Consider the following 14,638-nt stretch of genomic DNA (forward strand, 5'->3'; position numbering starts at 1 on the left):
TACAATATATTCGCTATGGTACGGACATCTACAGTCAACGCAACGAATCTCTCTACACGTAATTCCTACATCGAAAGCACGGAGGATAAGTGGTCTGGCAATTCAATTGACTTACTGACGACGTTACCGGGTAAATCATATCGTCGTTGGTCCTGCAATAACTCCTGTGTGCAAAATATAAAATTTTTCAGTAGGAAGAAAAAAAAAACATTTATTCATCCAAATCAAGCTTTCAGGTATAACTCCCTGTAAAGTTGATCTGAATAATTTCGAGGGAAAAATTGTTCCGGGCCGGGTATGGAACCCGAGACCTTTGCTTAAACGTACTAACGCTCTTCCAACTGAGCTACCCGGGAACTCTACCAGACACTCAGTGTTGGCTGTTTGACGGTTTTCAGCCCACTTTGAGGTCTGTGGATATAGAGGGAAAAATTGGATCAGTGTCTGGTAGGTTGGTAGCTCAGTCGGTAGAGCGTTGGTACGTTTAACCAAAGGTCCCGGGTTCGATACCCGGCCCCGGAACAATTCTTCCCTCGAAATTATTCACATTTATTCATCCTATTGCAGTCGTTCATAGGAGACTGTGAATTCTTGTATTTTAGAAACAAAGAAATATAATTACTATATTATTTGCTGTATCACTATTTAAGTTATTTAATAGGGCAAAAATCTGAAAATCGATAAACATGTCGCATAGGAGTTATTGCAGGAACAACGGCGATATTTATCAATAGGAAATAACCTAAGCTTCAAGACACATCATATTCTTCTTTGTAATGTTATATTAATGAAATTGTGCTTTTGTATTCTGGATCCTAGTGGTCAGCCGTAGATTTTATTTTATCGGGTTATTTTACGACGCTGTATTAACATCTCGGTTATTTAGCGTCTGAATGAAATGAAGGTGATAATGCCGGTGACATGAGTCCAGGGTCCAGCACCGAAAGTTACTCGTATTGGGTTGAGGGAAAAAGCCGGAAAAAGCCTCAACCAGGTAACTTGCCCCGACCGGGATTCGAACCCGGGCCACCTGGTTTCGCGGCCAGACGCGCTGACCGGTATTCCACAGGTGTGGACTCAGCCGTAGATGTCGGTCAGATGTCCAAAACTAGAAACTACTGCTGTTAATTTCAATATAAGTATCGGGAAAACTTCAGCAACAAGAAATTTCTAATATATGAAGCTTGAGTAATATTGTGTGACTATAAGAGAAATAAAGACATGAGGAAGAAGAATAAAATATTCAATATTATTTTAAAATAACGAAATAAAAGTATTAAATATATCACCAATATATTCTTTACGTTTCTAGACCTTAGAATCAGTTTATGTTGAATATCCCGTGTTTTCTAGTCTTTGCGTGTAGGCCTATTCAGACAGGGTACTCGCTTCGGCGGTACATATACTAAAATTGGAACGATACAGAGAAGATTAGCATGGCCCCTGCGCAAGGATGACACGCAAAATCGTATTAAAAAAAAAAAAAAAAGAGAGACTAGCCTATTTAATTTTATTTTCATATCAATTCCATTGATCCTCTATTAATTTATTTGGAAGTTCGATGGTTTTGTTCCCTTTTTCTTTCTAACGTCTCCATTTTTAAAATGATCTTTGCGACGGGTTTTACCTGGTGGCACACGTTGTTGTTGTTGTTTATCTTCCTGTCTGTCGCGCCGCCGGCAGAGGAGGAGTCGGCTAGCTGAGTCATACGTCGGTGGATGCTGGAAGATCTTGTCCCCCGGTAGAGGAGATCTCTTCTCAGGGACCTTGTGGTTTTGTGGGCGTAGGATGTAATGTGATGTTCGTCGTTCTCACGAAAAGAAACCAAGGAGTAGAGTTCCACTAAGTGTATTTATTCGGCTCACTTCCCTTGCTTGAGTCCAAGCGACGGAATACTGGCTGTTGTCTTCCGTGTGATTTCGGCTTCTCGTCTAACGCCAGTCTAAAATCGCTGCTGTCACTTTTTGAGTAAATCACAAAGCTAAAAAGTGCGAAATCTATACTTTATCACTTCGATCGGCTGGAAAACGGAGAATGATAATATATACACGATCGGAACAAGTGCCGGAAATATTAATAATACTCACGCGATCGGCTCACAGGCCGTAGACTATATAAGTGAGTAAACACGCCACTGGCCGGCAGTCTTCTGACCAAACACACGATCGGCTCACTGGCCGGTAATATTCTGGGGAAAATACACGCTCGGCTCACAGGCCGGTAATCGTCTGGGGGGGCACACGCTCGGCTCACGTCCTTTTAAATACTCACTAAGGTGACGCGCTCACCAGACGCTACTATTGTTTGCGAGATTCAAACAACGCTACCAGCGCGTTCCTAGACAGGAAAAACCCCTTTATGCTATACTAAAGTTCAGTAACCTACCTCGCGTCTACTGGTTTTAAATGCGTTAGGCGCCTGTCAGACTGAGTGAATAAAGAGCCTATTACGCGCTTCACTGATCCCCCGTGGCGTAGGTTAAACAAACATCTCAAAGAAATATAGAAATATCTAAACTGAAACTATACTATAACTTATATAGGAGAAAAAATATCTTACTATCGCCGGACCACCCGACTACAGCTTCAAATGCCCCTTTCTCAACAATGGAAATTCCCCTAACGAATTTTCATTGCTGGGAAATCTCGCCTTCGACAATGCCATTCTACCGTTATCCCTATCGCGATCAGCCAGGATACACGCCATCTTGCTCAGCTATACAAATTCTAAAATAAACATGACATATGTTTTTAAACAATCTCTCTGTGCACACAGTCATCATTCAAGCATACTTGCTAATCATCCCTCACACTATTTACATACATTATTTACAAAATTCATAAGATTCTTATTTACAGTTTCACACATTATTCAATCACGCAACCGCCTTGCGTACGCAGTTACACTGCGCCGCACTGTACATTGGTATCCTGCCTTTACACAATAGAGTCTAGCTCACCATTCCAACTTACGTATCTATATTTACATTGTCTTGCCTGAATGGTCTTAGCAGCTGTTTATGGTATCTACCTAGAACCTTGTTTTTGTTTAGGTCCTTCAACTCGTAGGTATGATCTCCAAATTTATTTGCTATAGAGAATGGTCCCTTATACAATAGCTCCATCCTCGAGTACCGGCCTCTTAAAGCCGACGACAACTTTATGTCTCTTAACAACACTTGATCTCCAACCTTCGGTTCCCACCGGTGTCTATACCTCTTTACTTTTGACCTTCTCTTTTCTGCCTTTTTCTCTATCCTATCCAAAGCCAATCTACACAGTTGTTCCTCGTTCATCGAATCACCCTCCTGTATAGCCTCCGGGAGCTTTCCGATTATTGGATCCGGGTCTATCCCTAACATTAGTTTTATGGGAGCGATCCCGGTAGTAGGGTTCACCGAATGGTTCATCACCTTCTCAATTACAGTACATTGTTTAAACCAGTCTTTGTGGTTCCTATGACATAAGATTCTAAAATACAATGATATGTCCCTGAGGGCTCTCTCGCATGGGTTTCCGCTGGGAAAATAGGCGGAGCAGTTATACATTTTGATACCTGCGCTTCTTAGTCTGTCAGTAAACAACCTCGATTTATGTACAGAAACGTTATCACACAACAATGCATTCACTGGACCATACTTCGGTACATAATCATTAAGTATCTTATCTGCACAAATTTTACTTGATAACGATCGCACAGGGTAGATTTTTACAAATTTAGTGAACACATCATATGTTACAAAAATATATTTATGTCCGAATGCAGACATCGGCATAGGGCCATTTTCATCTACAGCTACAAGCTCGTTTTTGCTTCTCCTGACCATAACTTGTGGTACAGTGTCGAACTTTACATTCATAGGTTTTGCCTTCTGACAAATTACACAACAAGAGACAACTTTCCTAACTTTCCTTGCCAGCTGTTTGATATACACCGATTCAGCCAGGGTTAGCGAAACTCTCTCGCTCCCTGAGTGATTCATAGATACGTGAAAATCACGAATTAGTTCTTCTTCCATGCTAGTAGGAATGTACACCTTCCATTTCTGGACGTCTCTCCCGTGTAGCTTATACAACACTCCAGAGCGCATACCAATTGACTCACCTTGAGCCTGTGAGATCTCTTTAGCCGTGTTCTTCATATTTCTTATCGCGGGGTCCTCATCTTGCAAATGTACAATCCTACGAAATCTACCCGCGAGTGAACTATTCCCGGTGGAATGAATTTTCATGACCGCGATCTCATATTTAGGGGCGGTAATAGTTTCCGGCAACCCCGATTTTGAATTCAAACGGGACAGACAATCTCCGAAGATATTCGCTGATCCCGGAATATGCTTTATAGTTACATCATAGGCGAGAATTTCATGAACGTACCTAGATATCCTAGAGTTGGTCAGTTTGCACCGGTTTAGGAAGCCTAAACTCACGTGATCCGTGTACACTACAATCTGACGATTGAAAATGTACTGCCGAAACTTCTGTAGTGCGAAGTACACTGCAGAAATTTCCAACTCCGTAATTGATGCGTTACTTTCCGTCCGCGACAAACCTCTCGAGGCCGTGGCAATCACGTGTCGCTCGTTGTCTTCGCTAGTTTGACACAGTACTGCGCCATAACCATACGAAGATGCATCAGTGTATATCTGGTAAGGTAGGCGGTCGTTAGGCCTTTCCAGCAGAATCGAGTCAGCGAACAATAGTTTCGACCGATCGAAAGCCTCTTGTTCCGCTGCTCCCCATCTAAATGGTGTATCTTTCTTCAGGAGTTCCCTCAGTGGATGCACGTGTCGCGCGAAATTGACCAGGAACCTATTTTGGTATTGGAGGATACCCAGATATCTCCGAACCTGCTTCCTGTTCTTAGGAGGTGGGATCTTCATAATGCTCTCCACTCTCTCTCGGTTCGGCCTAACTCCTTCCGTTGAAATCACATAACCCAGGAATTCGGTCTCAATTTTGAAAAACGCAGTCTTCCCTAATTTCACTGTCATGCCAGCTTCCCTGAGTTTACTTAATACAAAATCAATGTCTCGAATGTGTCTCTGTATATTGTTCCCATATATCAAAAAGTCGTCCACATACTGCGCTAAAAACTCTTTTGTGGAATCCATGAAAATCCTATCGAGTGCTCTTAATAACGCCGATCCTGAACTTGCAATGCCAAAAGGGCAGCGCGTGTATTGATATACGCGTCCGTTGTGCAAAAACGCGGTATATTTCCTAGATTCCTCGTCTAAAGGGATCTGCCAAAATGAGCTCGTTAAATCTAAGCTCGTGAACACGGAACAATCACTCATCCTACTTAAAAGTGTATCTATGGGTTCCGTGCGAAAGTTGTCTCGGACTGAAAAGGAATTTACATGTCGGGCATCGATCGTGACCCGCAGGCTACCATTCTGCTTCCTTACCCAACACAAGGCGTTTACATACGGAGAATCTGATACTTCAATTATTCCGTCCCTCAACATGTTGTTGATGACCTCGTCTGCCTGCTCTCGTATCGAAAGCGGAATGGGCCTACACTTATGCCGAAATATCTCTAACCCCTCTACATTAATTTTATGAGTGTACACATTACACAGCCCCGGCGTATCTGAAAATACATCTAAATTTTTCACTACCACGTCCATTAATTGTCTTCTCTCTTTCTCACTAATCCCGTACGCTTCACTGACTTTCCTATTTACTGCCTCGAACGTACCCTCGTCAATCCTATTGTTCGCGGCGGCTATTCCTTCAACGCAGTGTCGCGACCCTACCGCGTTAACAACGTCACTTTCGTACAAGTGACTCTTACGTAATGGCTGCACCCGGGCTAATTCTACAATGCACAAATCACAATTCCCGCAGTCTACATTACACGTTCCCTTCTTACGGTCCTCATTTTCCCACGGATTGATCTCGATTACTGCATTCTTGCAAATTCGGATATGTTCTACAAAGAATAATTCCTCCTGCAGCTCTCTCTCTCCTTTTGATCTCTCATCTCCTTCTGTCAATGCGCCCCCCCCCCCCCGTGCTAAACGGTACGTGTCCTATGTTTCCCGAAGCGGACCCATTTCCACACTCATCTCTCATTTCGTTCCTCCTTGCCGTAGGATCTCTACCCGGGCTTGCCGGCCTGTCACACTCGTTGCTACACGTGGCTGGCATTCTATTGTTTCCCTGCTGCGCCGCCACCATCAATGCATTTCTGCGGTCTCTTTCTTGTTCCTGCCTCCTCCAGTCTCTCCTGTTATTCCAGCCCCTACCAAAATTAGGCTGCCAGAATCCTTGCCTGTATCTCCTATTTCTTAACCAGTGGGGTGGGTTGCTGTCCCTAGGGTGCATATCTGCCTCTCTATCCGTATACCATCTTATGTGATTGATTCTGCGGACTGGTCCGCCCCCATTAGTCCTCATTCTATTTACATTACTTCCACTACCGCGGTCAACACCAGGATTATTGCGGTTGTACATATTTCTGACAGGTTGAATATCCCTCCTATTTCGGTTTGGACTGACAGTACCACTTTGACCCCGACTATTATTATTATTATTATTATTATTATTATTATTATTATTATTATTATTATTATTATTATTATACCCATAGCCTGGTTGTCTGTCAACTGCCCAACTATTTACATTCATGTTTCCTCGAGGTGGTGAGAGGGTGCCATGTGCCCCTCTCTCCGCCTTCGAGTGGCTGGAATAACCCTGCGTTCTCTTCTCTACACAATTAGTTGCGTCATAACTTTCGCCTCCATTGTGTGTCATGTCAGAACTGTCTAGCGCGGTCAGGAGGTCAATCGTCTCCCCAAAATCTCGTGGTCCCGCGATAATTAAATTATACCTAATATTTTCCGGGTAATGGGATATGATAGTTTGTATCAATTCAGAATCTGGCATTGGTGGATTTAGACTCTTTCCCTTTTTGACAAGCTCCATAAAGTAATCAATCATCGATATGCCTTTCTTAGCATCAAACCTACTATCATTGATTTCTTTTCTGATTTTCTGCTGTTGCCTCTGCCCCCAATACCGGTCAGAGAACTTTGTTTTGAATTCTCCATAACTAACCTGTGCATCTAACGCTACGAGAACCCAATTAAGTGGCCGTCCTCTCAGACTTTTTCTCACGACGGTCATTTTTAGTTCCTCTGGTACCCCTTTCACGTGAAAATACGTTTCCAATTCGCGGATATAGCTGTGAGGGTTTGAGAATTCCACCTCATCAAATACGGGATAACCAATTTCATTAATGATATGCGTGGGATACTGTGGGCGACCTAAAGATGACCTCTCGTTTACAATATTTAAATTACATTGTTCCTGATTTCGGGGGTCTTGGTTCTCTCCAACCACATGATTACTTATGTTGCTACCTCCTACTATATTTCCTAACCCCATACTACTGCTCCCGCTAGGCGTTCCGCTCACACTCGGTTCGCTAATTGAATTATCGACAGTGACTCCATGGATCCTATCTTGCATCGAATTCCATCTTGATTCTAAACTCTCTAGGCGTTCTCTCTCTTCCTTTCCCTGGTCTCTCACTACTCGCCTAATCGCCTCCATCTCTCGATCCACCCCTTGTAACCTCTCATCTACCGTTCCTTCTATGGCCGACCTCGTCTTTTCGTTCTCAGCAATTGTGCTGTTCCTCACCTTCTCCTCTAGTTCTCTCATGTTCTCTGCCATCTTATCTACTACGACGCCTAGTTGACTTTCTATTTCCGTATTATTGTCTGCTATCTTCCCCTCCAAGTTTTCTATTCGACTCTCTATCAGCTGGTTTACCTGTTCCCTAATCTCTCTGGAATTTTCTCCCATCCTATTCTCCATTTCTGACAGTTTGCTGTCCATCTGCCTCATCAGCTGTTCGGTCTTTTGGCCTAGCCTCTCATCTATTTGCTTTATTTGTTCTGAAATTTGCTTCGCTTGCTCAGTACTTTGACCTAACCTCTCATCCATTCTTTTCATTTGTTCCGTACTCTGACCTAATCTTTCATCCATTTGTCTCAAACTCTGTTTCAATTGCTCTGAATTATCCTGCTTCATTTGTTCAAAATTTTGCTTAAATTGTTCTGACATTTTCTTCGCTTGCTCAGTACTTTCACCTAATCTTTCATCCATTTTTTTCATTTGTTCTGTACTCTGACCTAATCTTTCATCCATTTTTTTCATTTGTTCTGAGTTATCTCGTTTCATTTGTTCAAAATTTTGCTTAAATTGTTCTGACATTTGCTTCGCTTGTTCAGTACTTTCACCCAATCTTTCATCCATTTTTTTCATTTGTTCCGTAATATGTTTCATTAAAATTCCTAGCGGTCCTAGCATCATCCCTTCTTCTCCCTTTTCCTTCTCGCTACATTGCTGGGTTTCTTCGCTATTTCCTATGATCTCGTCGTCCCCCGTACTGCTCTCCAATTCTAATCTTCCCTCCATTTCGCTGTCTCCTACGTTCTCCATCCCTCTATTCTCTCTACTTATTATTTTCCTCTCACTCTCCGTCCCTTCGGTCTCAATTCTCCTATTCCTTAATAACATCTGGATATGCCATAACCTATATACAGATCATACAATAATAATCCCCTCCAAAATATTATACACACAGATATAAATATACGTACAACCCTACAGAAAATTACGCGTAAATAAACTTTATTCTATCTACACACAAAAAGAAAATTCATACATGTATAACCCTCCAAAATATTACCATCCACGTTGTCTTCCTCCTCGATGTAGCGTCGACCCTGCTCGTCCCGCGTGGCCGTGAAGATTCGCCGCTCTCGTTGTCTCGGCGGGGATGCTGCGTCAGCCTCTCTGCTGTCGTCTCGTACTAACGATAATCACGTTGCTGCTGCTACTGTTGTTCTCGTCACGCCGCCTCGCCGTCTCGGTGGTATTGTTGATTCTCGTAGCCACGCGTTGTTGTTTTTATTCTCGTAGCCACGCGTTGTTGTTTTTATTCTCGTAGCCACGCGTTGTTGTTTTTATTTTCGTGCCCCACGTTGGGCGCCATTTGCGACGGGTTTTACCTGGTGGCACACGTTGTTGTTGTTGTTTATCTTCCTGTCTGTCGCGCCGCCGGCAGAGGAGGAGTCGGCTAGCTGAGTCATACGTCGGTGGATGCTGGAAGTTCTTGTCCCCCGGTAGAGGAGATCTCTTCTCAGGGACCTTGTGGTTTTGTGGGCGTAGGATGTAATGTGATGTTCGTCGTTCTCACGAAAAGAAACCAAGGAGTAGAGTTCCACTAAGTGTATTTATTCGGCTCACTTCCCTTGCTTGAGTCCAAGCGACGGAATACTGGCTGTTGTCTTCCGTGTGATTTCGGCTTCTCGTCTAACGCCAGTCTAAAATCGCTGCTGTCACTTTTTGAGTAAATCACAAAGCTAAAAAGTGCGAAATCTATACTTTATCACTTCGATCGGCTGGAAAACGGAGAATGATAATATATACACGATCGGAACAAGTGCCGGAAATATTAATAATACTCACGCGATCGGCTCACAGGCCGTAGACTATATAAGTGAGTAAACACGCCACTGGCCGGCAGTCTTCTGACCAAACACACGATCGGCTCACTGGCCGGTAATATTCTGGGGAAAATACACGCTCGGCTCACAGGCCGGTAATCGTCTGGGGGGGCACACGCTCGGCTCACGTCCTTTTAAATACTCACTAAGGTGACGCGCTCACCAGACGCTACTATTGTTTGCGAGATTCAAACAACGCTACCAGCGCGTTCCTAGACAGGAAAAACCCCTTTATGCTATACTAAAGTTCAGTAACCTACCTCGCGTCTACTGGTTTTAAATGCGTTAGGCGCCTGTCAGACTGAGTGAATAAAGAGCCTATTACGCGCTTCACTGATCCCCCGTGGCGTAGGTTAAACAAACATCTCAAAGAAATATAGAAATATCTAAACTGAAACTATACTATAACTTATATAGGAGAAAAAATATCTTACTATCGCCGGACCACCCGACTACAGCTTCATCTTGCCTTTCGAAAAACCGAGTTATTAATTTGTCTTTTTTGTTTGTGACACAACATTCGCTTCTGTACATTAGTCAGGGGACTGCCATGGTTTTAATTGTGAATCTTTCCTTACTTTTCTTTACATATTTGATATCGGTGGCTAAGAAGTGATGCCTCGTATCTAAAAAAAATAGTCATTTAGTTTATCACATTAAGTATTATTGTTCGTTTAATCAACTGTCCGAAGACAAGTTTGAACCTCATAAGTAACACCAATAAAGCATCACTCATGAGGCAAATAGGCCAGTGATAATGGGGTAGGGTGGCCAGTTCCTTTTCTCCTCCAATGTATACATCGTCGATTAGTTACATATTCCACTAATCAGACTTCAGATGCATACAAACAATTGTTCTTCCTCTGACACATGTCAAGTGAGATGTACTGCTTGATAATAGATATACATATCAGCCAGAACCTCAATCAGAGGTATACATTATTATTATGTTTACAAAATTGGACAGTTAACTAATATTTTGTAGTAGCTTGTATAAATATTGTAATATTATATTTATAACCCTAACAGTCCAACGCTATGGCTGAGGAATTAGCGAATCTAACTCCGAACCTAGCGGTCCTAGGTTCGATTCCCGGTTAGGACGAGTTGCCTGGGTGTGGTTTTTTCGGGGTTTTCCCCTCACTCCTACGGATGAATATCAGGTAACTTTATCAGACGATTGGAACCCCACTCATCTTTCCTCCCTCATCATCCTTTTTGGTTTTTCAGATCACTCTACAGGCGGCCTCCCGAAGCTGCTGGCTATCTCGACCGCCCTCCGTGGATGTAGTTAGTTAGAATGTAGACGTTGGATGGCTCCTGCAATGGCACTCGAGGCGGACCTACTCGGGGGAGGAGCTTCGTCTCGGACCGACAGGGGGGCCTTGGGGAAAGTTGCCGAAGCAGGAATGGTATATGGATTCTGTAGGCTGAAGGGACCGGTCGTTAAGGGAGTCATGTGGTTAGGTTGGTGCGCGTAGGGGATCTGTGGCACGCAACTCATTCCATATCGAGGGTTAGCGCAATAGACCTCAACACGTCGCAGTGCTGGGAGCTAACCGTTACTCCACAGGTGTGGACTGTAATTATGTATAGGCCTATTTACCGATCTATTTTAATTTAAGTTTAGTCTTAATTGTTAATAATAATTAGATATATGATTATTTATTAAACCTATCTTAACATATACATATTAATTATGAGTTTTAACGAAAACTAATTAAAAACTTACCAATATTTTTTAGAAGAAGTGTTGGGAGTCAGGTCAATAAACATAAATGCAAAGTGCCCTATGCTTCCTCAACTTATTGGTTTACAATTAGGCCTATTTATTTTGTGAGGTAGTCTGGCAGTATCTTTCGATGTAGGATATCCACTTTCTTCTGTATTAGTCTAGTTTATTATTTAAATAAAATATTTTGGTTCATCATGCATGTATTCATTTTCTTTAAGTTTTATGTTTCATTTTTCGGTGTCCTGATATTATTCTTAAAAATCCATTTAGTTTCTTTCTTGTCTTCTTTGTCCTTCTGTAATTATCCATATGCAGCGCATAATTATATGTACGATAATTAAATCAATATTAGAGTAATGTATGGACAACACGATGGTTCTTTCAGCCGTTGTAGCTGGCTTATGAAACCGGATTTCGCTACTCAGTGTACCTCCGCAAATTGACTGCGATGCTGGGTGGACACCAGCTCCATACACTGGCCGATATTTCATGAGAAAATTTCTTCACCCATGAAGATTTGAATCAGAGCTCATTCTATGTTGCTGCTTCAAGACATGACGCCTTAGACCACGCAGCTACGGCGCGTGAGAAAACTTTCACAATTAAAACAATTCTGGATGAAACAACGACGCAACATAAACGGAAGACAATTCACGTCAAGGTTGTAAAATGACTTGCCACACCAGCTTCCTGAATCTGTTTTGAGCCCTGTAAACACAACTGTACTTCTCAAATAAATCACTCTTAAAGACGCAGTCTTTTTATCTTTATTGCCAGATTGTCAGAGCTTCTGAAAACCAACGCACGACTTGGCTTTCCATTTAGTTCCTACGTAGCATACTGTTAAGTTCGCTCGAGGTTCTCGAACTTCCGAAATGCGACATGTGTCATTACTAGAAGTTCAATATTAACCAATTTCATATTTTGCTTAAAGTATAGTTTACACACGGTAACATTTTTTGATTCCATCGCAAATTCTACAAGTGCTGGGATAGTTATGCGAGGGATGAAAGACCAGTCATCAAAGAAAACAGAATATATTTTATACTAAAAGAAGTTGGTACAGCAACTGGCTACGGACAGGAAAATTCTGACTTCAATCTCGGTTGGTGGCAGGATTTTTCTCGTTGACAAAACTTTAAAACGGCCCCTTACCTCCTGTCAAAAGACAGTCGGAGCGTGGTGCCGGCCAGAAGCATCTGTTGCTCAAGTGCCAGCACGCTGTCTTCCATTCAGGCGACCCTGTTTCGATCCCAACCAGTTCGTATAATCTAGCAACAGAACAATGTGTCATATTAAGGTACATATACTCATGAGAATCGAAATGGGGGTAGATAGTATTATGGGAACAATACTAGTAAGGAAAATAAAATTCTTAGATCATATTATGGAGAAGGAGGATAGTGCCATTGAAAAGAAGTGTTCGCAATTTCTTCGGGATACGAATTTGAAATCCAATTGGCTAGAGGATATAAAGAACAAGGTGAGTAGATTAGACCTAAGATGGTTATGGGATGAAATTGGAGTAATGAATTTAAATGTAATTTGTAAAATCGTGAAAGAGAGATGTAATTTACGAGACAAGAATTATATAAAAATGTCAAGAAATTAAGAACATTAAGTAAATATAAGGACATTAAAAGGTCATGGGAACAAGAAGAATATGTAAAAATAAATAATAGGGAAGTGATGACAGGCTTAGCTTGGTGGAGACTAGGAATACGGAAATTGAAAAACAGCAGGTGTGCCATAGAGAAGGATATCTGCCCCCTTTGCGGCAAGGGAGAAGACGCGTTCCGTATATGATTACAATGTCAAGAAACAGACAATACAAGGAAAAAGTGGTTCGATAAAACATTTTTAAGCATGAATAGATATGTAGCGTATAAGAAAATGTGTAATACAACTAATATATGACTGTTAAATAAATTAGGCAAGTTTTTAATGATAGTGAAGCTGAAATGGAAAGAGAAAGTTAAAATTAATGAAGTATTAAATTTATCTTGTAGTGTGTGTGTGTGTGTGTGTGTGTGTGTGTGTGTGTGTGTGTGTGTTTCTTTTAAGAGTTGTAAGACTTGGCGTAGGTTAAGAAAATTGTAAAGAAAGGCAGATCTGGGGTAATATAAAATTGTAACTGGTCTGTCTTACAGTTATATGATGGATGAATAAATATATCATATCATATCATATCATATCATATCATATCATATCATATCATATCATATCATATCATATCATATCATATCATATAGTCCACACCTGTGGAGTAACGGTCAGCGCGTCTGGCCCGAAACCAGGTGGCCTGGGTTTGAATCCCGGTCGGGGCAAGTTACCTGGTTGAGGTTTTTCCGGGGTTTTCCCTCAACCCAATACGAGCAAATACTGGGTAACTTTCGGTGCTGGACCCCGGACTCATTTCACCGGCATTATCACCTTCATATCATTCAGACGCTAAATAATCTAGATGTTGATACAGCGTCGTAAAATAACCCAATAAAATAAATATATCATATCATATCATATCATATCATATCATATCATATCATATCATATCATATCATATCATATCATACTCATGAGGAGGAATTTAAAGAATAGAATGTACACATTTCAAGGATGGAGAGAAGAGGATTGGGGAAATTCCGAAAACAAAATTTCTGAAACGCCACAGAAGAGATGGAACGACTGTACTCTAACAACATTCACTGATATCGTTGCAAAAATGTCTGAGAGAAAAATAAGAAATTACATCTTAAGATTTGAGTATGCACCAAGTTATAGTCGTTAAGGCAACTGTATGCTTTTCACATTACTAATTTTGAAAATATGAAAATTTAATTTTAATAGTTATTTAGGAGGAAAGGAACTGGCCTCCCTACCCTAATACCTTCTGGCTTAGTTGCTTCATAAGTGGTGCCTTATTAGTATCACTTGTGAGGTTCAGACCTGTTTTCGAATAGCTAACTAAACAACAACAATAACAGATTATATAACGACGATGTATCAATTCCGCGGTTACCTAACGTTGGTAGATGATAGCGAGATGCTATTTGGTAAGAGTAGCCCGAGGATTCGCCATGGAATTACTTGATTTCAGCTGTTAGGCGGACCTAGGAAAACATTCTGCGCTGTACCAAGGATACATCGACACGTAGAATACGTCACCCAGTTTCAGAATGAAATTACAGTTGCGTTGGTTTGAATCTTGTATTTTTTTTTTCGGTTTACAAGTGGAGAGTATGGGTCTATGATAAGAGAAGTAATTATACTGTAGAAGGGCATGGTATATATTTTCTGTACATATGAAGCGAAATTCCGAAATTAGTCCAGCTCACAACAAATTGTTCACTATGGTTGTCTCAGAAGTGTGTCTATTA

The 14,638-nt window shown here is 41.5% G+C and overlaps 1 non-coding gene across 1 annotated transcript; it reads left to right on the forward strand.

Moving 5' to 3' along the window:
- Window positions 1-1,381: 1,381 nt before the first annotated feature.
- On the forward strand, window positions 1,382-1,488 carry LOC138709674 (U6 spliceosomal RNA). Its single transcript, XR_011334993.1, has one exon. It is a non-coding gene; the product is annotated as a U6 spliceosomal RNA (small nuclear RNA).
- The last annotated feature ends 13,150 nt before the right edge of the window (window positions 1,489-14,638 follow it).

This window comes from Periplaneta americana, chromosome 11 (assembly GCF_040183065.1).
Source record: "Periplaneta americana isolate PAMFEO1 chromosome 11, P.americana_PAMFEO1_priV1, whole genome shotgun sequence".
NCBI classification, from domain to species: domain Eukaryota; kingdom Metazoa; phylum Arthropoda; class Insecta; order Blattodea; family Blattidae; genus Periplaneta; species Periplaneta americana.